The 24,223-nt window shown below is 39.6% G+C and overlaps 1 protein-coding gene across 1 annotated transcript in view; it reads left to right on the top strand.

The window, feature by feature from the left end:
• LOC129011217 (phosphatidylinositol 3,4,5-trisphosphate 3-phosphatase TPTE2-like) overlaps positions 1-24,223 on the top strand; it is a 716,449-nt gene that overhangs the window by 575,870 nt on the left and 116,356 nt on the right. The window lies entirely within an intron of this gene.

Raw genomic sequence — 24,223 nt, forward strand, 5'->3', positions numbered from 1 at the left:
CCGAGTAGCTGGGATTACAGGCGCCCACCACCACGCCCAGCTAATTTTTTTGTATTTTTAGTAGAGACGGGGTTTCATCATTTGGCCGGACTGGTCTTGAACTCCTGACCTCATGATCCACCTTCCTCAGCCTCCCAAAGTGTCAGTAAATGTTTTTATTTTATTTTTTTATTATTTATTTATTTATTTATTTATTTGTTTATTTATTTATTTATTTATTTTTTGAGACGAGTCTGTCTCTGTTGCCCAGGCTGGAGTGCAGTGGCGCACTCTCAGCTCACTGCAAGCTCTGCCTTCCGGGTTCACGCCATTCTCCTGCCTCAGCCTCCTGGGTAGCTGGGACTACAGCTATCTAGTCCCAGGACATAATTGCTGTGGAATCATAAAGATGTCAGTTCTCCCAAAATTAATCCATAAACTTGATGCAATTCCAATAAAAATTCAAGAGGATTTTTTACAATACTGAACAAGCTAATCTTACAATTCATGAGGAAGAGCATATGTTTAAAAACAAAGCGTCGAAGTGGTAAACTTATTCTACCAGATTTAAATAATTATTAAAAAGTTAAGTTAAACAGTGTGGTATTGGTGCAGAGATAGATGTATAAGCTAATGAAATGAAAGAGAGCCTAGAAAGTGCACAAATAATATATGGAAATATAAATGACAGACATGACATCACAACTCAGTGGTAAAAGATGAGAGTATTCAATAAAGGGTGATGAAATTTTTGGCTATTAATATTACGATATAATAAAAAATAAATAATTGGTCCTTGTCCTTAGTTCCTGACACACAGTTCCTAAAGTCCTTGGAATCTCCAGAGTGATGATTGAATTAATCACCAATGGTGAATGGCAGTGATTATCAATGAGAACCAAACCTGAGTCTGCAGGCTTAGGGCAGGGGCCCAGACAATGAGAGGGGCTCTTCTCTTTGAGACTTGTCATCTAGAACTCATTGTCACTGGAGGCCAAAGCATAAATGAGCCTATCGGTTGCCTTGGGTTACAAGAACAAGTTTTAATTAATTAATTAATTAATTATTTTGAGACAGACTCTTGCTGTGTCACCCAGGGGCTGGAGTACAGTGGCACGATCTCGGCTCACTGCAACCTCTGCCTCCCTAGTTCAAGTGATTCTCCTGCCTCAACCTCCTGAGTAGCTGGGACTATACGCACATGCCACCACACCGGGCTAATCTTTTTATTTTTAGTAGAGACGGAGTTTCGCCATTTTGGCCAGGCTGGTCTTGAACTCCTGACCTCAGGTGCTCCGCCCACCTGGGCCTCCCAAAGTGCTGGGATTACAGGTGTGAGCCACCATGCCTGGCCAAGTCTGAGTTTTTATTGAGAAAGCCAAGTAGCAGTTCAGGGACTTGTGGCCACCAATTGTCTCTGAGATTCAAAGTCTGTTCTTTCTTTTGGGGACTGAGATGGACAGATAATCATGCAGACTTAAGGAGGAGCCATAGCAATGATTCGGCATGGGAGGAAGTCTGAGCTAGCAAGAACTGGAGGAACAATTTCCCTCTGTAGGAATTCCTGCTCTACCTACTTGCTATAGGAGTAAAGTGGTCATGATTTAAACAGTCTTGTCTGTACCTGTTATGTTATAAGGACGTGTTCATGGCCCTATCTGCTAAGAGTGAGTTGTTCTTATAAATAAAATAAAAATAAGTAAATTTATACACACACTATTTGTTATGCAAATCCTAAGAGTGATATTCCAAAAAGCCAAATTTTATAAGTAAATAAGTACATAAATTGGCCTTTTTTGTTGAGACGGAGTTTTGCTCTTGTTGCCCAGGCTGGAATGCAGTGACACAATCTCACCGCACTGCAACCTCCACCTCCTGGATTCAAGTGATTCTCCTGCCTCAGCCTCCTCAGTAGCTGGGATTACAGGTGTCCACCACCATGCCCAGCTAATTTTTTGTATTTTTTTTTAGTAGAGAAGGGGTTTCACCAAGTAAGCTAGGCTAATTTCGAACTCCTGACCTCAGGTAATCCACCCTCCTTGGCCTCCCAAAGTGCTGGGATTACACGCATGAGCCACCGCACCCGGCCAAGAAAGACACTTTAGACGGTGTCAGAGTTGAGGATTTGGCCTGCAACTTACTGCAGTTGCCACACTGCAGTTTCCACACTGTGGCCTTAGAAGAGTCTTATCCAGTCCTGAAATCCCAGTGCCTTGGAAACATCAGGGGTGGTCAGAAGGACAGTAAGTCCTCAAGGCGCCAGCCCATGCTCCTCCCCACAGATTGAGGGGTAAGTATTCTAAGCTCTCTGCAGGACCCGTATCCTGGATGTGGACACCCAGTCCTGCTAGGACCTGCTTCCAGAAGAGTTGATCCCAGCCATGAAACTGCACTGATATCTTCATCCTGTATCAGCCTTGTGAGTAGTCAGTAACTGGGACCACAGGCGCGCGCCACCACGCCTGCTTAATTTTTTTTGTAGAGACGGACTTCGTCATGTTGCCCAGGGTGGTCTGGAACTCCTGAGCTTAAGTGATGCACCTACCTCGGTTTCCCAAAGTGCTGGGATTACAGGCGTGAGCCACCACCCACAGCCCAGTTTGTGATCTTTTATGCATTGATTCTTTCATGTAGCATGTTTTCAAGGTTTATCCAACTTGCAGTGTATTAATGCTGAATAATATTCCATTGTGTAGACATACTGTATTTTTATTTTTTAATTTTGTTTATTTTTCATTGATACACAATAAATATTTGTACATATTTATGGGGAACAGATGATATGTTGTTACATGCCTAGAATGCGTAATGATCAATCAGGGTGTTAAAGGTATCTGTCACTTTGAGTATTTGCCATTTCTATAGGTTGGGAACATTTCAAGTCCTCTCTTATAGCTATTTTGAAATACACAATACGTTGTTGTTAACTGTAGTCACCCTACTCTGCTATAGAACATTCGAACTTATTCCTTCTGTCTAACTGTATTAACCAACCACCACTTTTTTCTGCCAACCCTCCCATGCTTCCCAGCCTCTGGTATCTATCTATCCACCATCAACTTTTTTAGCTCCTACATATGTGATAACATGCAATATTTGTCTCTCTGTGCCTGGCTTACTTGACGTAACAATGACTTCCAGTTCCATCCATGTTGCTGCACACGACATGATTTTATTCTTTTTTATGGTTGAATAGTACTTGAAAAAAAAAAATATATATCACATTTTCTTTCTTTCTGCTTCTTTCTTTCTTTCTTTCTTTCTCCTTCTTTCTTTCTTTCTCTTTCTTTCTTTCTTCCTCTCCTCTCCTCCCCTCCCCTCGCCTCCCCTCCCCTCCCCTCCCCTCTCCTCTCCTTTCCTTTCTTTTCTTTTTTTCTTTTTTGAGACAGAGTCTCACCCTGTTGGCCAGGCTGGATTGCAGTGGTGCAATCTCGGCTCACTGCAACCTCCACCTCCCGGGTTCAAGCAATTCTCTGCCTCAGCCTCCCGAGTAATCCCGAGTAGCTGGGATTACAGGCACCCGCCACCATGCCTGGCTAATTTTTGTATTTTTAGTAGAGACAGGGTTTCACCATCTTGGGCAGGCTGCTCTTGAACTCCTGACCTCATGATCCACCTGCCTCAGCCTCCCAAAGTGCTGGGCTTACAGGCCTGAGCCACTGTGCCCAGCCCACATTTTCTTTATTCATTTGTTTGTTGATGGACACTTAGGTTGATTCTATATTTTTGCTATTGTGAATGGTGCTGCAGTAAACATGGAAGTACAAGTATCATCTCTTTGATGTACTGGTTTTGTTTCCTTTGTATAAACACCCAGTAGTGACATTGCTGGATTGTGTGGTAGTTCTATTTTCAGTTTCCTGAGAAATCTCCATACTGTTTTCCATAGTAATTATACTAATTTACATTCTTACTCAGCAGTGTATGAGTTCCCCTTTCTCTGCATCCTCACCCACATCCATTATTATTTTGTCTTTTTAATCATAGCCATTCTCACTGGGTGAAGATGATAGCTCATTGTGGTTTTAATTTGCATTTCCTTTATGATTAGAGACATTGAGCATTTTTTATATACCTGTATGTCTTCTTTGGAGAAATATCTGTTTATGTCCTTTGCCCACTATTTGTGTATGATGTATGTATGTATGTATGTATGTATGTATGTATGTATGTTTTGGAGTCAGGATTTTGCTCTGTTGCCCAGGCTGGAGTGCAGTGGCATGGTCTCGGCTCACTGCAACCTCCGCCTCCTGGGTTCAAGTGATTTTCCTGCCTCAGCCTCCCGAGTAGCTGGGATTATAGGCACCTGCCACCATGCCCAGCTAATTGTTTGTATTTTTAGTAGAAATGGGGTTTCACCATATTAGCCAGGCTGGTCTTGAGTTCCTGACCTTGTGATCTGCCCGCCACGGCCTCCCAAAGTGCTGGCATTACAAGTGTGAGCCACTGTGCCCAGCCTCTTTTACTGTTTTTGACTTAAAGTCTGTTTTATCTGATATAAGTATAGCTACTCCTGATCACTTTTGGTTTCCCTTTGCACAGAATATCTTTTTCCACTCCTTTCCTTTCAGTCTATATGTCTCCACAGGTGAGGTGAGTTTCTTGTAGGAAGCATATATTTGGGTCATTTTTATTTTTAAAATCCATTCAGCCTGTCTATGTCTTTTCAGTGGAAAGTTTAATCCATTTACATTGAAGAGTATTTTTGACATGTGAGGGTTATTCCTGTCATTTTATTAATTGATTTCTGTTGCTTTATTTGTCCTTTGTCTCTTTCTTTCTCTCTTATTGTTTATCACTGTGGATTGGTGGTTTTCTTTAGTGATAACCTTTGAATTGTTTTTCTTATTTGTGTGCTTGCTCTACCAGTGGGTTTTATACTTTCCTGTGTTTCCATGATGGTAGATACCATCCTTTTGCTTCTGGGTATAAGACTCCCTTACATATTTCTTATATAACTGGTCTAGTGGTGATAAATTCCCTCCGCTTTTGCTTGTCTGGGAAGACATTATTTCACCTTCATTTATGAAAGATAACTTTGCTGGATGTAGTTTCTGTGGCTGATGGTTTTTTTCTTTCTGAACTTAGAATATATCATGCCATTCTTTCTTGGCCTGTAAGGCTTATGCTGAGAAATCAACTGTTAGTCTGATAGGAGTTCCCTTATTTTCTCCTGCTGTTTTTAGAATTTTCTCTGTCTTCAATTTTTGACAATTTGATGATAATGGGCCATGGAGAAGATCTTTTTGAATTATATCTGTTTGGGGATCTGTGTGCTTCCTGTATCTGCAAGTCTAAATCTCTTGCTAGACTTGGAAAGTTTTGTTACTTTGTTAAATAGCTTTTCTATTCCCTTGGTTTGTTCTTTGCCTTCTGAGACACTGAAAATCCAAATGTTTGGTTGCTTTATGGTGTCCCATGTGTCATGTAGGCTTTGTTCATTCCTTTCTTCTTTTTTTTTAATTTTTGTATGATAAGGTTATTTTAAAAGGTCTGTCTTCAAGTTCTGAAATTTGTTATACTGCTTGACCTAGTCTGTTGCTGAATTTTTTTTTTTTTTTTGAGACAGAGTCTGTCTCTGTCACCCAGGCTGGAGTACAGTGGTGCCATCTTGGCTCACTGCAACCTCTGCCTCCTGGATTCAAGCAATTCTCATCCCTCAGCCTCCTGATTGGCTGGGATTACAGGCACACACCACCATACACAGCTAATTTTTGTATTTTTGTAGAGATGGGGTTTTGCCATGTAGGCCAGGCTGGTTTCGAACTCCTGACCTCAGACAATCTGCCTGCCTAAGCCTCCCAAAGTGCTGAGATTACAGGCATGAGACACCATGCCTGGCCTTTTTTTAATGTTTATTCCACATTGTGTCAGTCCTCACATGTCTCCTGGGATCCATCTGATATGTAATCTGTTCGTTTTCCAGCAGTGATAATTTCATGTAAAATCCCAAATCTGATCTGAAATATTTTCTCTTCTCTTATTATCTTTACATAAATATTAACCATTTTGACATACTGAGATATAATTCAGTTGGTTCATGACTATGCCAGTAGCCCCATTTTTATATACAAATAGACATGCCTAAATCCCGTTTATTTTTTTGTATGCACATTTATTTAATTTTTAACTTTTATTTTAGGTTCAAGCGTACATATGGAGGTTTGTTATATATGTAAATTTTGTGTCATGGGGGTTTGATGCACAGATTATTTTGTCACTCAGGTGATAAGCATAGCACCTGATAGGTAGCTTTTTGATACTCACCATCCTCCCAGCCTCCAACCCTCAAGTAGGACCCAATGTCTGTTGTTCCCATATTTGTGTCCATGTGTACTCAATGTTTAACTCCCACTTATAAGTGAGAACATGTGGTATTTGGTTTCCTGTTCCTGTGTTAGTTTGCTTAGAATAATTTTTAAGCTGGAGCTGGATGGCCTCCAGCTCCATCCGTATTGCTGCAAAGCGCATGATCTTGTTTTTGTTTTATGGCTGCGTAGTATTCCATGGTATATGTGTGCCACATTTTTTTTATTCAGTTCACCATTGATGGGCACCTAGGTCAATTCTGTGTCTTTGCTACTGTGAATAGTGCTGCGATGAACATACGTGTGCGTGTGTCTTCATGGTAGAATGATATTGATATTCCTGTGGGTATATACTCAGTAATAGGATTGCTGGGTCACAGGGTAATTCTCAAGTTCTTTCAGAAATCACCAAACTGCTTTCCATAATGGCTGAACTAATTTACATATCCACCAGTAGTGTATAAGCATTCCCTTTCCTCTGCAACTTTGCCAGCATCTATTTTTTGGCTTTTTAATAATAGCCATTGTGACTGGTATGAGATGGTATCACATTGTAGTTTTGATTTGCATTTCTCTAGGATCAGTGATGTTGAGCACTTTTTCATGTTTGTTAGCTGTGTGTATGTCTTCTTTTGAGAAGTGTCTGTTCATGTCCTTTGCCCTTTTTTTTTTAATGAGGTTGTTTGTTTTTTGCTTGTAAATTTCTTTAAGTTCCTTATACATTCTGGATATTAGACCTTTGTCAGATGCATAATTTGCAAATATTTTTTCCCATTCTGTAGGCTGTCTGTTTAGTCTGCTGATAGTTTCTTTTGCTGTATAGAAACTCTAATTAGGTTCCACTTGTCTGTTTTTGTTTTTGTTGCAATTGCTTTTGGCATCTTCATCATGAAATCTTTGCAAGGTCCTATGTCAGAATGGTATTTCCTAGGTTATCTTTTAGGGATTTTATGGTTTTTAGGTTTTACATTTAAGTCTTTTAACCATCATGGGTTGATTTTTGTTTGTGGTGAAAGGAAGGGGTCCAGTTTCAATCTTCTGCATATGGCTAGTCAGTTATCCCATCACCATTTGTTGAGTAGCAAGTCCTTTCTCCATTGCTTGTTTTTGTTGGCTTTGTCGAAGATCAGACAGTTGTAGCTGTGCAGCTTTATTTCTGAGTTCTCTAACCTGTTCCATTGGCCTGTGTGTCTGTTTTTGTACCAGTGCATGCTGTTTTGCTTACTGTAGCCTTGTAGATGGTTTGAAGTTGGGTAGTGTGGCATCTCCAGCTTCGTTCTTTTTGTGTAGGACTGCTTTTGCTATCCTCCACATAGCTAGTCAATCACAAGTTGTGCTAATTTTTTCTGCTGTTTCTCAAATCTGTCTCTCCTCTCAATTCTCACTACCCCCCTGGTTTTCCAGGCCCTCAACCTCTCTCACCCAAGCTGTGTAGTAGCCTCCTGACTGATCCCCGACACTTCAATGTTACCCTCTCTCCTAAGCTGTGTAGTAGCCTCCGAACTGATCCCTGACACTTCAATGTTACCCTCTCTCCTAAGCTGTGTAGTAGCCTCCTAACTGATCCCCGACACTTCAATGTTGCCCTCTCTCCTAAGCTGTGTGTTAGCCTCCTAACTGATCCCTGACACTTCAATGTTACCCTCTCTCCTAAGCTGTGTAGTAGCCTCCTAACTGATCGCCGACACTTCAATGTTGCCCTCTCTCCCAAGCTGTGTAGTAGCCTCCTGACTGATCCCTGACACTTCAATGTTGCCCTCTCACCCAAGCTGTGTAGTAGCCTCCTGACTGATCCCTGACACTTCAATGTTGCCCTCTCTCCTCACCACTGAAAGACAGCCTACCTGAAACAAAATTATCCTGAGACTTCCCTTCTTAAAATCCCTTTTTGACTCCCTATTGCCTATGAAATAATGTCTGTACTTCTTAATATACTGTGCAGGCATCTCCTGTTACTCCCTGCTCTACATTTGTTACAGCAGTAATAGGTAAATGTTTATAATTTCCCCTGAAGTCCCTCTGCTATTCAATGCTTCCATGTATTTATTCATTATGATCTTTTTCTCTGAAACTCCCTCACCACTTTTTCTCCTGGTTTATTATTTATTGTCCTTCACGCCCAAGCTCAAGCATTATCTTTTTCAGAAAACCTACTTTGAAGTTCCAGAGTGGACCAATGGCCACTTTTAATGCTCCCCATAGTGTTAATCTCTATCTTTTCACTTTAAACATACTTTAAACCTGCTTCCTGAGTATAAAGTTTGTTATAATTTTAATATTTGTATTTTTCTATGTCTTTTTCTTCCCTTTGTGGTTTCTGTTAACTCCTGCTTAAGGTAGTTTGACCCTTCACGTCTTTGTTAAATTTTAGAAATAGCTCATATTTGTCTAAACTTTAACTTTGGGTATCCTGAGAGACCGGAATTGAGATGATTTGCCTGGTTTGTGCTTGGTTCTGGAAGTAGTACCAATCAGGAACCATTCTAGTTAGATTTATTGGTTTGAGGTTTCTTGGACTATGAGTATGGTGTAAATTCAAATTCCAGCGTAAGAGTAAAGCTGGTTAGAAAACATTAGGGAAGACTTAAAATTATTAATGTTTTAAAATCCACTGCCTGCAGACTGATTTGCTTATTGGTTCACTTGTCATATCCTTCCAACTTTGTCTTTTCTACTAAATCTATAACCCATTTTGGTGCCTGGGTTTATGTGAAGGTCTCAGACTCAGTTCCCTACTTTGTCAGGTTCAAATCCTATTAGTCAGTTAACCAGAAAAATTCTAGATCCCCAGGATTGCTGAACAGATTCCCAGGAATGTGTCAGAGCATTTCACAGTCCCCTATTGACATCTCATTCCCAGCTTTTTAAAAAAGAAAATATTTTGATTTTCCTATTGATTGCTGCAATTCCTATTTACTACCTCAGGCAGCCACGATGTTAACTAACAAAGCTCTAGGTTTTTGGTTTTGGCACACTTCCATGGCATCTCTGGCTTCTGTGTTGACTGATGACTTTAGTTTCACCTCTGGATTGTGTGTGCGTGTGTGTAATCATTTTGTACTTCCTTTACATTTTGTGAGTTCAGAAATATATTTAAAAGTGTATTTGGAGCTGGGCACAGTGGCTCATGCCTGTAATCCCTTTGGGAGGCCGAGATGGAAGGATAACCTGAGGTCAGGATTTCGAGACTAGCCTGGCTAACATGGCGAAACCCGTCTCTACTAAAAATACATAAGTTAGCCGGGCATGGTGGCATGCACCTGTAATCCCAGCTATTAGGGATGCTGAGGCAGGAGAATCACTTGAACTTGGGAGGTGGAGGTTGCCGTGAGCCAAGATCACATCACTGCACTCCAGCCTGGACAACAGAGTGAGACTCTGTTTCAAAAAAATGAATACAAAATAAAAAAATAAAAGTGTATTTGGAAGTGATGTCAGTAAAAATGGCAAGCTAGGAACCTTCAAAAATTTCTTATTCATAAAAGCAGCTGGGAACAAAGGAAGCAACTTTTTCAGAACTCTGGAAAATATCCAAAGGGTTGCCTCAATCTTGGGAGCATTTATTGAAGAATGTAGGCTGAATTTTGGTGAGAATACTGCACTTTGTAGTGTTCTTACTTTATGCTCAGCACATCCTCCCACCTCCATGGTAGCCTTGAAAACCAACATCCTACAATCTTGGTGAAAAACAAGCTCCTGGGAACCACAGAAAGGAACAAAATGGGGTTGGGACTCATTCAAAGCCTTATTCCCAGAGAAACATCATTATGTGACCTGACTAGGAGGTCCCAGGAAGACCCCACGCACAAAACTATCTTTATTTGGCCTGACTTAGGCTCCCCCAGCCTTTGTTCAGGGGATATTTGTTAAAGACAATCAGAGGCAATTTTTGAACATCATGGCTACCTGTGGTACAGATAAGTTGAGATACACAATATGCTAACAAAAATGTAAACAAAGGCCGGGTGCGGTGGCTCATGCCTGTAATCCCAGCACTTTGGGAGGCCAAGGCAGGCAGGTCATGAGTTCAGGAGATTGAGACCATCCTGGCTAACATGGTGAAACCCTGTCTCTACTAAAAAAAAATAAAAAAAAATTAGCCAGACGTAGTGGCGGGCGCCTGTAGTCCCAGCTACTAGGGAGGCTGAGGCAGGAGAATGGCATGAACCCAGGAGGTGGAGCTTGCAGTGAGCCAAGATCACACCACTGCAGTCCAGCCTGGATGACAGAGCGAGACTCTATCTCAAAAAAAAAAAAGAAAAGTAAACAAAAGAAAACAGAAAAAAACAAATGCTGAGAGTACTAAACCTAATTGCTGTCAGAAGACATTTCTGTTCATGTCTTCCACCTACAAATTTAACCATCTTTTCCATCTCAACTAAGTACTTATCATGCACTGTAGCTGTAACTTTTGTAGCTTGAGGTTTGACAGCAAAACTGACACAAATTTCTTTGTTCTTCTTCACAATTTTATAGGTAGAGGATTTGTCCTTACTGTAAATCTTAGCAACCTCAGCCTATAATATTTTTCTTTTCTTATGATGTCAGAGACTTTCATCTTTTCACTTAAAGGAAGCACATTGTGGCTTCTCTCTGGCATATCCAAATTGCCAGGATAATTACCACTGCATATTGGGGCAAATATGAAGTGAAATAAAGGTTACTTGTATACAACCCCTGTGATGCCATGATAGTTGGTGTGATAATCAGGATGGCTACTAAGGGTCTAATGAGACTTATTAATCAAGAGTTCTACATGTAGCAAAAATATCCTTCAATGTTGAAGGAGAAATGTAAGACATTAAGCATCTTAAGACATTTAAGACATTCCTTGGTAAACAAAACTAAAAAAATTTGTTGCTTGAAGACATCTCTATGAGAAATACTAATGGGAGTCATTTAGGCTGAAAGGAAAGAATACTAGGTAGTAACTCAAATCCACATGAGGAAATAAAGAGCTGAGAAAGATAACTATATGAGTAAGTATAAAAGGCAGTATAAGCATAAAGCAGTTCTCATAAATGGGTTGATGAACATAAAGCATATGAAGATATGTTTTATATGACATTAACAGCACAATGGAAGAGAGAGGGAATGGATTGACATAGGAAAAAGTTTATGTATACTATTGTAATTAAGTTGGTATTAATATGAACTACATAGTTATAAATCAACATGTTAATTGCAATATCCAGGGCAACAACTAAGAAAACAACTCAAAAATGTAGTAAAGGAAATGACAAAGAAATAAAAATTGTACACTCTAAAACTATTTAGCATAAATCTTACTTTATCGATGATTGTATTAAATGGAAATTTCTCTCAATTTAAAAGGAAGAAATTTGCAGAATGAATTCAAGGATATGATCCTACTACACGCTGTCTATAAGAGACATGCTTTAGACCAAGACTCAAATAGATTGAAAGTAAAAATATAGAAAAAGATATAACAAGCAAACAGTAACCAAAAAACTAAATAAATAAATAAGGAGATGGAATCATGATACAAAATTAGAAAAAAAAAACAGACTTAAAGGGAAAAATTTTAATTAACAACAAAGGAGATTTTATAATAATGAGAATCAATCCATCAAAAATACATAACAGAGCCCCAAAGTGTACATGAAGAAAAAAATGACAGAATTGAAGGGAGAAACAATTCAGCAATCATAGTTGAGGACTTCAATTCCCCACTTTCGTTAACAGCTAGACAATTGGGCAGAAAATCAATAAGAAAATATAAGACTTGAATAATACTATAAACCAACTAGATTTAACAGATATCTGTAGCATTCTCCATCCAACAACAGAGTATACAGTCTCTATAAGTGCACATGGAACATTCTCCAGGAAAGACCATATGCTGGGCAATAAAACAACTCTCAATAAAAGATTTAAATCATACAAAACATGTTCTCAACTGCAATAAAATGAAGTTAGAATAGTAAGAGAAGGAAATTTGGGAAGTTCACAAATATATGGAAATGAAACAATGTACTCTTAATCAATTGGTTATAGGAGAAATCCAAGAGAAATCAGAACATATTTTGAGATGAATGAAAACAATGATTCCACATCTCAAAATTTGTGGAATGCAGCTAATTCCATGCTTAAACGCAAAATTATAGGTGTAAATTCTTACATTAGAGTGGAAGAAAGATATCAATGAATAATTTAACTTTCCACCTAAAGAAACTAGAAAAAGAAGAGCAAACTGAAACCAAAGCAAATAAAGCAAGGATATAATAAATTTTAGAGTGAAAATAAATAAAATAGCAAGCAGAAAAACAATAGAGAAAATAAACAAAACCAAAAGTTATTTGAAAAGATCAACAAAATTGATAGCTTAGCTAGCCGGATCAAGAAAAAAAAGAAAAGAACCCAAAAATGTGGTAAATAGGTTAGGTACATAATAACCATAAAAACCCTAAACCCTTAGATAATCTAGTAAAAATTACGAAAAACCAACAGCTAACATTAAACTTAGTGGTGAAAGTCTTAAAGCTTTTCTCCTAAGATGAGGAACAAGACATGCTTTTTCTTTTTTTTTTAAGTTTTTTTTTTAAATTATTATACTTTAAGTTTTAGGATACATGTGCACAATGTGCAGGTTAGTTACATATGTATACATGTGCCATGCTGGTGTGCTGCACCCATTAACTCGCCATTTAGCATTAGGTATATCTCCTAATGCTATCCCTCCCCCCTCCCCCGACCCCACAACAGTCCCCAAGAGTGTGATGTTCCCCTTCCTGTGTCCATGTGTTCTCATTGTTCAGTTCCCATCTATGAGTGAGAACATGCGGTGTTTGGTTTTTTCTCCTTGTGATAGTTTACTGAGAATGATGATTTCCAATTTCATCCATGTCCCTACAAAAAACATGAACTCATCATTTTTTATGGCTGCATAGTATTCCATGGTGTATATGTGCCACATTTTCTTAATCCAGTCTATCATTGTTGGACATTTGGGTTGGTTCCAAGTCTTTGCTATTGTGAATAGTGCCGCAATAAACATACATGTGCATGTGTCTTTATAGCAGCATGATTTATAGTCCTTTGGGTATATACCCACTAATGGGATGGCTGGGTCAAATGGTATTTCTAGTTCTAGATCCCTGAGGAATCGCCACACTGACTTCCACAAGGGTTGAACTAGTTTACAGTCCCACCAACAGTGTAAAAGTGTTCCTATTTCTCCACATCCTCTCCAGCACCTGTTGTTCCCTGACTTTTTAATGATTGCCATTCTAACTGGTGTGAGATATTATCTCATTGTGGTTTTGATTTGCATTTCTCTGATGGCCAGTGATGATGAGCATTTTTTCATGTGTCTTTTGGCTGCATAAATGTCTTCTTTTGAGAAGTGTCTGTTCATATCCTTCGCCCACTTTTTGATGGGTTTTTTTTTTTTTCTTGTAAATTTGTTTGAGTTAATTGTAGATTCTGGATATTGGCCCTTTGTCAGATGAGTAGGTTGAGAAAATTTTCTCCCATTTTGTAGGTTGCCTGTTCACTCTGATGGTAGTTTCTTTTGCTGTGCAGAAGCTCTTTAGTTGAATTAGATCCCATTTGTCAATTTTGGCTTTTGTTGCCATTGCTTTTGGTGTTTTAGACATGAAGTCCTTGCCCATGCCTATGTCCTGAATGGTAATGCCTAGGTTTTCTTCTAGGGTTTTTATGGTTTTAGTTCTAACATTTAAGTCTTTAATCCATCTTGAATTAATTTTTGTATAAGGTGTAAGGAAGGGATCCAGTTTCAGCTTTCTAAATATGGCTAGCCAGTTTTCCCAGCACCATTTATTAAATAGGGAATCCTTTCCCCATTGCTTGTTTTTCTCAGGTTTGTCAAAGATCAGATAGTTGTAGATATGTGGCCTTATTTCTGAGGGCTCTGTTCTGTTCCATTGATCTATATCTCTGTTTTGGTACCAGTACCATGCTGTTTTGGTTACTGTAGCTTTGTAGTATAGTTTGAAGTCAGGTAGCGTGATGCCTCCAGCTTTGTTCTTTTGGCTTAGGATTGACTTGGTGATGCAGGCTCTTTTTTTGTTCCATATGAACTTTAAAGTAGTTTTTTCCAATTCTGTGAAGAAAGTCATTGGTAGCTTGATGGGGATGGCATTGAATCTATAAATTACCTTGGGCAGTATGGCCATTTTCATGATATTGATTCTTCCTACCCATGAGCATGGAACGTTCTTCCATTTGTTTGTATCCTCTTTTATTTCCTTGAGCAGTGGTTTATAGTTCTCCTTGAAGAGGTCCTTCACGTCCCTTGTAAGTTGGATTCCTAAGTATTTTATTCTCTTTGAAGCAATTGTGAATGGGAGTTCACTCATGATTTGGCTCTCTGTTTGTCTGTTATTGGTGTATAAAAATGGTTGTGATTTTTGTACATTGATTTTGTATCCTGAGACTTTGCTGAAGTTGCTTATCAGCTTAAGGAGATTTTGGGCTGAGACAATGGGGTTTTCTAGATATACATCATGTCATCTGCAAACAGGGACAATTTGATTTCCTCTTTTCCTAATTGAATACCCTTTATTTCCTTCTCCTGCCTAATTGCCCTGGCCAGAACTTCCAACACTATGTTGAATAGGAGTGGTGAGAGAGGGCATCCCCATCTTGTGCCAGTTTTCAAAGGGAATGCTTCCAGTTTTTGCCCATTCAGTATGATATTGGCTGTGGGTTTGTCATAGATAGCTCTTATTATTTTGAGATACGTCCCATCAATACCTAATTTATTGAGAGTTTTTAGCATGAAGTGTTGTTGAATTTTGTCAAAGGCCTTTTCTGCATCAATTGAGATAATCACATGGTTTTGTCTTTGGTTCTGTTTATATGCTGGATTACGTTTATTGATTTGCATATGTTGAACCAGCCTTGCATCCCAGGGATGTAGCCCACTTGATCATGGTGGATAAGCTTTTTGATGTGCTGCTGGATTCGGTTTGCCAGTATTTTATTGAGGATTTTTGCATCGATGTTCATCAAGGATATTGGTCTAAAATTCTCTTTTTTGGTTGTGTCTCTGCCAGGCTTTGGTATCAGGATGATGCTGGCCTCATAAAATGAGTTAGGGAGGATTCCCTCTTTTTCTATTGATTGGAATAGTTTCAGAAGGAATGGTACCAGCTCCTCCTTGTACCTCTGGTAGAATTTGGCTGTGAATCCATCTGGTCCTGGACTCTTTTTTGTTAGTAAGCTATTGATTATTGCCACAATTTCAGATCCTGTTATTGGTCTATTCAGAGATTCAACTTCTTCCTGGTTTAGTCTTGGGAGAGTGTATGTGTCCAGGAATTTATCCATTTCTTCTAGATTTTCTAGTTTATTTGCATAGAGGTGTTTGTAGTATTCTCTGATGGTGGTTTGTATTTCTGTGGGATCGGTGATGATATCCCCTTTATCATTTTTTATTGTGTCTATTTGATTCTTCTCTCTTTTTTTCTTTATTAGTCTTGCTAGCGATCTATCAATTTTCTTGATCCTTTCAAAAAACCAGCTCCTGGATTCATTAATTTTTTGAAGGGTTTTTTGTGTCTCTATTTCCTTCAGTTCTGCTCTGATTTTAGTTATTTCTTGCCTTCTGCTAGCTTTTGAATGTGTTTGCTCTTGCTTTTCTAGTTCTTTTAATTGTGATGTTAGGGTGTCAATTTTGGATCTTTCCTGCTTTCTCTTGTGGGCATTTAGTGCTATAAATTTCCCTCTACACACTGCTTTGAATGTGTCCCAGAGATTCTGGTATGTTGTGTCTTGGTTCTCGTTGGTTTCAAAGAACATCTTTATTTCTGCCTTCATTTCGTTATGTACCCAGTAGTCATTCAGGAGCAGGTTGTTCTGTTTCCATGTAGTTGAGCAGTTTTGAGTGAGTTTCTTAATCCTGAGTTCTAGTTTGATTGCACTGTGGTCTGAGAGACAGTTTGTTATAATTTCTGTTCTTTTACATTTGCTGAGGAGAGCTTTACTTCCAACTATGTGGTCAATTTTGGAGTAGGTGTGGTGTGGTGCTGAAAAAAATGTATATTCTGTTGATTTGGGGTGAAGAGTTCTGTAGATGTCTATTAGATCCGCTTGGTGCAGAGCTGAGTTCAATTCCTGGGTATCCTTGTTAACTTTCTGTCTCGTTGATCTGTCTAATGTTGACAGTGGGGTGTTAAACTCTCCCATTATTATTGTGTGGGAGTCTAAGTCTCTTTGTAGGTCACTCAGGACTTGCTTTATGAATCTGGGTGCTCCTGTATTGGGTGCATATATATTTAGGATAGTTAGCTCTTGTCAAATTGATCCCTTTACCATTATGTAATGGCCTTCTTTGTCTCTTTTGATCTTTGTTGGTTTAAAGTCTGTTTTATCAGAGACTAGGATGGCAACCCCTGCCTTTTTTTGTTTTCCATTTGCTTGGTAGATCTTCCTCCATCCTTTTGTTTTGAGCCTATGTGTGTCTCTGCACATGAGATGGGTTTCCTGAATACAGCACACTGATGGGTCTTGAGTCTTTATCCAATTTGCCATTCTGTGTCTTTTAATTGGAGCATTTAGTCCATTTACATTTAAAGTTAATATTGTTATGTGTGAATTTGATTGTGTCATTATGATGTTAGCTGGTTATTTTGCTCGTTAGTTGATGCAGTTTCTTCCTAGTCTCCACGGTCTTTACATTTTGGCATGATTTTGCAGCGGCTGGTACCGGTTGTGCCTTTCCATGTTTAGGGTTTCCTTCGGGAGCTCTTTTAGGGCAGGCCTGGTGGTGACAAAATCTCTCAGCATTTGCTTGTCTGTAAAGTATTTTATTTCTCCTTCACTTCTGAAGCTTAGTTTGGCTGGATATGAAATTCTGGCTTGAAAATTCTTTTCTTTAAGAATGTTGAATATTGGCCCCCACTCTCTTCTGGCTTGTAGAGTTTCTGCCGAGAGATCCGCTGTTAGTCTGATGGGCTTCCCTTTGTGGGTAACCCGATCTTTCTCTCTGGCTGCCCTTAACATTTTTTCCTTCATTTCAACTTTGGTGAATCTGACAATTATGTGTCTTGGAGTTGCTCTTCTCGAGGAGTATCTTTGTGGTGTTCTCTGTATTTCCTGAATCTGAATGTTGGCCTGCCTTGCTAGATTGCAGAAGTTCTCCTGGATAATATCTTGCAGAGTGTTTTCCAACTTGGTTCCATTCTCCCCGTCACTTTCAGGTACACCAATCAGATGCAGATTTGGTCTTTTCACATAGTCCCATATTTCTTGGAGGCTGTGTTCGTTTCTTTTTATTCTTTTTTTCTCTAAACTTCCCTTCTTGCTTCATTTCATTCATTTCATCTTCCATCACTGATACCCTTTCTTCCAGTTGGTCACATCAGCTCTTGAGGCTTCTGCATTCTTCACATAGTTCTCGAGCCTTGGCTTTCAGCTCCGTCAGCTCCTTTAAGCGCTTCTCTGTATTGGTTATTCTAGTTATACATTTGTCTAAAGTTTTTTCAAAGTTTTCAACTTCTTTGCCTTTGGTTTGAATTTCCTCCTGTAGCTCGGAGTAGTTTGATCGTCTGAAGCCTTCTTCTCTCAACTCATCAAAGTCATTCTCCGTCCAGCTTTGTTCCATTGCTGGTGAGGAACTGCGTTCCTTTGGAGGAAGAGAGGCGCTCTGCTTTTTAGAGTTTCCAGTTTTTCTGCTCTGTTTTTTCCCCATCTTTGTGGTTTTAACTACTTTTGGTCTTTGATGATGGTGTTGTACAGATGGGTTCTTGGTGTGGATGTCCTTTCTGTTTGTTAGTTTTCCTTCTAACAGACAGGACCCTCAGCTGCAGGTCTGTTGGAGTTTGCTAGAGGTCCACTCCAGACCCTGTTTGCCTGGGTATCAGCAGCGGTGTCTGCAGAACCACGGATTTTCATGATCTGCGAATGCTGCTGTCTGATTGTTCCTCTGGAAGTTTTGTCTCAGAGGAGTACCAGGCTGTGTGAGGTGTCAGTCTGCCCCTACTGGGGGGTGCCTCCCAGTTAGGCTGCTCGGGGGTCAGGGGTCAGGGACCCTCTTGAAGAGGCATTCTGCCTGTTCTCACATCTCCAGCTGCGTGCTGGGAGAACCACTGCTCTCCTCAAAGCTGTCAGACAGGGACATTTAAGTCTGCAGAGGTTACTGCTGTCTTTTTGTTTGTCTGTGCCCTGCCCCCAGAGGTGGAGCCTACAGAGGCAGGCAGGCCTCCTTGAGCTGTGGTGGGCTCCACCCAGTTCCAGCTTCCTGGTTGCTTTGTTTACCTAAGTGAGCCTGGGCAATGGCGGGCGCCCCTCCCCCAGCCTCGCTGCCGCCTTGCAGTTTGATCTCAGACTGCTGTGCTAGCAATCAGCCAGACTCCGTGGGCGTAGGACCCTCCGCGCCAGGTGCCGGATATAATCTCCTGGTAGGCCGTTTCCTAAGCCCGTCAGGAAAGCACAGTGTTCGGGTGGGAGTGGCCCGATTTTTTAGTTGCCGTCTGTCACCCCTTTCCTTGAGCAGGAAAGGGAACTCCCTGACCCCTTGCGCTTCCCAAGTGAGGCAATGCCTCGCCCTGCTTCGGCTGGCGCCCGGTGCGCTGCACCCACTGTCCTGTGCCCACTGTCTGGCACTCCCTAGTGAGATGAACCGGGTACCTCAGATGGAAATGCAGAAATCACCCATCTTCTGCGTCGCTCACGCTGGGAGCTGTAGACCGGAGGTCTTCCTCAAGACATGCTTTCTCTATTCAACTTTGTACTGGAGATTCTAGCCAGGACAAGTAGACAAAAAAAAAAAAAAAAACCAACAACAAAAAAGAAATAAAAAAAAATAAAAAACATCTAGATTGGAATGGAAAAAGGGAAACTCTATTTTTTGCAGATAAATAATGTTGTATATAGAAAATCTAAGGAACCCACAACAACAACAAACCTGCTGGAGCAACAACTGAGTTCACAAAAGATATAAGATCAGTGTGCAAAAAAATCAGTTATATTTAGAAACATTAGCAATGAGTAGGCTCAAAATGAAATTCAGAAAGTAATTTTATTTACAATAGCATTAAAAAATAAGACAAAAACAAAAGAAATGTAAGACTACAAAACATTATTGAAAGTGATTAAGACCTAAATAAATGGATACACATTCTGTATTTATTGAATGGAAGACATTACTATTAAGATGACAGTACTCCACAAATTGATATACATATTCAACTCAGTTCCTATCAAAATCCTAGCCTCTCTTTTTGCAGAAATTGACTTGCTGATCTAAGATTCGTTGGAAAATGCAAGGGACTCTGAATAACCAAAACAATCTTGAAGAAGAACAATGAAGTTGCAGAGTCCACACTTTATTATTTCAAAACTTACTATAAAGCTATAGTGGTTAAAGTTACATAGTACTAGAATAAGGATAGACATGTAGATCAATGGAATAGAATTGAGAGTCCAGAAGTAAATCCATACATTTAAGGTCAATTGATTTTCCACAAGGGTACCAAGACTATTGAGTGGAAAAGAACAGTCTCTTCAGCAAATGGTGCTGGAACAACTGGATATCCACATACAAATGAATGAAGTTAGATCTCTTTCTCACATCATACAGAAAAATTAACCTCAAATGGAAGAAGTATCTAAATGTAAGATCCCAAACTATGCTCTTAGACAAAAACATAGGTATACATTTTTTTATGATATTAGTAATGATTTCTTTTTCTTCCTCTCCTTTTATGTGGAACAGGAAAGCTAGAGGGGTTTAGAGTTGTCTTATTGCTTTTCCCCTATGTCAGACAAGGCCTTGATAAAGCAGTTTTTCTTTAGAGCAGGTCTTTCACACAGAGAATAGAATGCTCTGGGCATATTTCAAAATGGTTGCTATACCCACTCACTCTCTCTATCCCCCAATTAGGGCATATTTTGAAATGGTTGCTTTTCCCTTTTCCTTGTGTAAAGAGCCTGAGGAAATTTTCTTCAGCCTTCATCATGAGAACCTGGTGGGGTTTCTGGAAGTAAAATTCATGAAAGTCTAAGGGGCTCCCAAGACGGGACTCCAACAAGCTTTTAACTCTCAAGCGAGTCCACACTCAGCCACCAGTAATTTATTGATTACCATTGAAGTGTTCCTACCAATTACTGGCTCTGTGGCTTCTGCTCTCAGGTAAACTGTGATTTTCTATAGTCACCCATCTCTCTAGTTTTTGAGGAAGTGGTTTCCCTGTGACCTGTATTCTCCGACAGATCTAAGAAAAGTTGTTGATTTTCAGTTTGATTATCTTTTTTTCTGTTGTGAAGATGAGAGTGATGACTTCCAAGTTCTCTGCGTGTTGGAGTGGGAACTGGAAGACCTAATTAACTTCTTAAGAAACAGTCAAACTGTTTTCCACAGTGGATCTAGCACTTTACATTCGTGGCATTGTATGAGAGTTTCAGTTTCTCTCTATCTTTGTCAACACGCCATCTTTCTAATTTTAGATATTCTAATAGGTATCTAGTGGTTTCTTATTGTAGTTTTAATGTGCAGTTCTCTAATAGCTAGTGATGATGACCATTTTTTCATTTGCTTATTTGCCAGTTGCAAATCTTTATTAGTGAAGTATCTGTGCACGTTTTGCCCATTTTTAAAAAGTTGGGTTGTTTTCTTACAATTGAAGTTTATTTTTTCTTATACTCGAAATTTTAATTGACACATAATAAATTGTTCATATTTATGAAGTATAATGTGATGTTTCAGTACATTTTACATTGTATAATGATCAAATCATGGTAATTAGCATATCCATCGCCTTAAACATTTACCATTTCTTTGATGTAAGAACATTCAAAATCCTCTCTTCTAGCTAGAATATGAATGTATTTTAAATGTACAATTATTTGTTTTCTCACAATCCTATAAAATGATAGCTTGAGTCAATGAAGTATCCCCCCAAGTCCTATCAACCTTGTCTATTTTAGTGAAATTTAATATTGCTAGACAACACTAGACAAACATAGTTATTCAGAGAGGATACCTGAGCCCTCTGGTTATTCTTTCTAACCCACAAAGGAAGCTGAACACTTGATGTAAACTTCTTCATCAGAGTAAATAGGAAGAATCCCCTCCGTTACATACAAAAGAAAAAATAACTGGAGAGATAGTCTCTGCTCTGAGGTTATTATCCTGTGGTCTTTGGTTTTGGGACATTCTCCCTCACCCCATGCCCTTCTCCCTCATCTTTAATGAGTATCTGTACGTATGGCAGAAGAGCATGTTTTTAAGTCTCTGCAGTTTGGGGCCAAGCTCGTTCTATTCCCCACTCTACAAGAATCACAAGAGCACCAGGATTCTGTTTGGGGTTGCCATGGACACAGAGTTCTTATTACAGAACTGACTTATTCTCAATACAAGGTAAAGACCTAGAGGTGAGGTCTCTGATCAGGGGAGTCCCATCCCATCCTCTGCCCTCTCTGTTGGCTAATGCTGTCCTCTCATCCTCATCAGGAGAATTAAAATCATGTAAAGTTTTGGCGGGGGAACTAGAAGGTGGTCTCTGGGGCCCATAGACAGGAAAGTTTGCTTATACCCAGCTGGTGGGACCACTAATTGACATTCCTTTCCCCTCCCAGGGACCTTACAGAGTCCCCTCATCCTCAGGGTACTGAGGGACAACCAGTGGGTGTAAGGCCAAACAGCAACAACCTTGTTACTTGCCAGGAATTGGGTCAAGATTTGATTTAACAAGCTTGGTTTTGGGAACTAAAAAATGAAAAAAGAAAAGCCATAATCTTTAAAGGCAACAGGAGAGAAAACTGCTAACAGGATCTTGATTAAATTTCTCCGTCTTAGAGAATGTTGTGCTGAAGACACAAGACCTCAGACTTGTGTTATTCTAGCAGCTGAACAGACCCCAGGCTCTTCTGACTGGCAATGGCACTGGAAGCAGTCTGATCTGTAGGTAAGCAGGTCCAGGGCTTACAGGGAGAAACTCCCAGAAATCCAGCTCTGCCTTGGGTTGCCCTGGTTCACGTCCAAAGACGTGCTTAGGCCACATCTCTGGAGCACAAGGTGGTAGACTGAGAGCTTTGATATTTCTACTCCTACTGCAGATGAGCTGGTATAACTCCGAAGGTATGGAATTTGCTGTTGTCTGTGACCCAGCAAATAGAAATAGAAAAATAATTAGATAGAAAAATAATAGAAATAGAAAAAATTTAAAAAACAAACCAAGCCTCATTCTATGCCTGTTAATGTCCTTAAAAATATGACATTTTAGGCAGTGTGATAATATGCATATACTGGTCACTTTAATCTTTCCTACAGGGGCAGCTGGTTGCCCTAATGGTGGATGCTGTGTTCAAGGATGGTGAGCTAGTGTTCAGCTCAGGAAGCCACTCCACAGAGATGGCCACCAAAAGGGCTTCAGTGGTCCCATCTCAATTAACACCTGAAACATTGTCAATTATTACAGTGAAGGTCACAACTGGGTTATTATTAGTGAGATTGGTGGCTTACAAAGCAGCATGATGGATGTTACAATTATATGACATTTTAAGATCTGTGAATCAACTAACGTGTTTTGGAGACAGCCCACCCTCGCATAAACAGGATACAGGTGTATGAGGGTGGCCTGTAGTGTATATCTAGAGACGACACCCAAGGCTTGATCCTCATATGGTCCTATCTCCAGGAAGGTTTAGGAAGATTTTGGCCTCTGGAACATTAGGAATCTGTTGAGAATGAAGCTTTCATGCTTGGAGCACCTAAAGTACAGAAAGCTTACAAAAGCTTATGTACTGTGCCTGCTTGCTACTGAATGTTTTGTTAAATGAATATCTGTATGTGTGGCAGATTTGGTCACAGACCTACTTTTCATTATAACCTGTAGCATGATTATAAAGGTGTAGCTAACCTTCACCTAACTCAAACTTCTGTAGTTGCTCCTATCTACCAAAAAGCATTTAAGAATTCTGCATGACCACTTTAGTTTAGGACAGTTTGCAATTCTCCCCTTCCTTAGAGGGCAATTTAGCTAGCTACTTATTCATGTCCCATGAGGGAAGTCATTCTGTGCCCCAAAGCAGCTTATCAAAGTATTATTTCAGACTTCATGCAATACTCTCCCTGAAAGGAGTTCAGGTAACATCTGTGGATGTCTTGTGCCCTTTTTGGAGATTAGTTTCCCAAGGAACTTGCTTAGCAATCCTGGCTTGTCACCTGAATCTGGAGTAATTTGAGTGTCTTCCAGTTCTCTTCCTCATTAGAGGATGTCTGAAAAATCCAGTAATCATTTAATAAGGCTGCTTATGTCAGAAACTCAAATTCTTATCTTTTTGGTGTTTTGAACATTTTCCCGTTATGATTTATTAGTGTATTCTGCATAGACAATCCAATTATTCATCCTGCTGAAAAGTAGCGGATGCCTGTAGATGCCTTTCTTTTTGTAAAAGGTATTGTTTTTCCTGAGACCTGGATGAATTTCCGGGAGCCATTCAAGGACATGAGAACACCCACTTAGAACTTGAAAGGTTCCCCTCATGGCCCTCAGACCAGGCTAACGAGATTTGATAATTTGAACTCTGGCATTCCTTTCCTCACAGGCTGAAAGAATAGCACAATATTAATGTCTATCTGTGCTTAAAGGTTTGAGCTATTGATCAGAGTCCAAAATTAGTGTGTGTAGGAAAACTTTTCTTAAAGACATAAAAAGATACCATTTAATATATTGTTTCCAAAATGTGTTTCTCACACATTTCCACTGTGAGAAAGAGGTTCTGTGGTCAAATAAGTTAAGAAACCTCAGCACACTCTTAGAGAATCCCAGTTTTTAGCAGCAGCAAAAAAATGTGTGTGATCAGTTTCTTAAACTTATTTAAACGTTTGAAAAGTTAGAAAATTGTGGCGAAGAGCATTAATTCTTGAATCTTGGGAGTGTATTACCTTGATGAGAATGTTTGTGTATTTGAAACTGAAAATATGTATCCGTTTATATTGCCACATA

Source organism: Pongo pygmaeus, chromosome 14 (assembly GCF_028885625.2).
Source record: "Pongo pygmaeus isolate AG05252 chromosome 14, NHGRI_mPonPyg2-v2.0_pri, whole genome shotgun sequence".
NCBI lineage: Eukaryota > Metazoa > Chordata > Mammalia > Primates > Hominidae > Pongo > Pongo pygmaeus.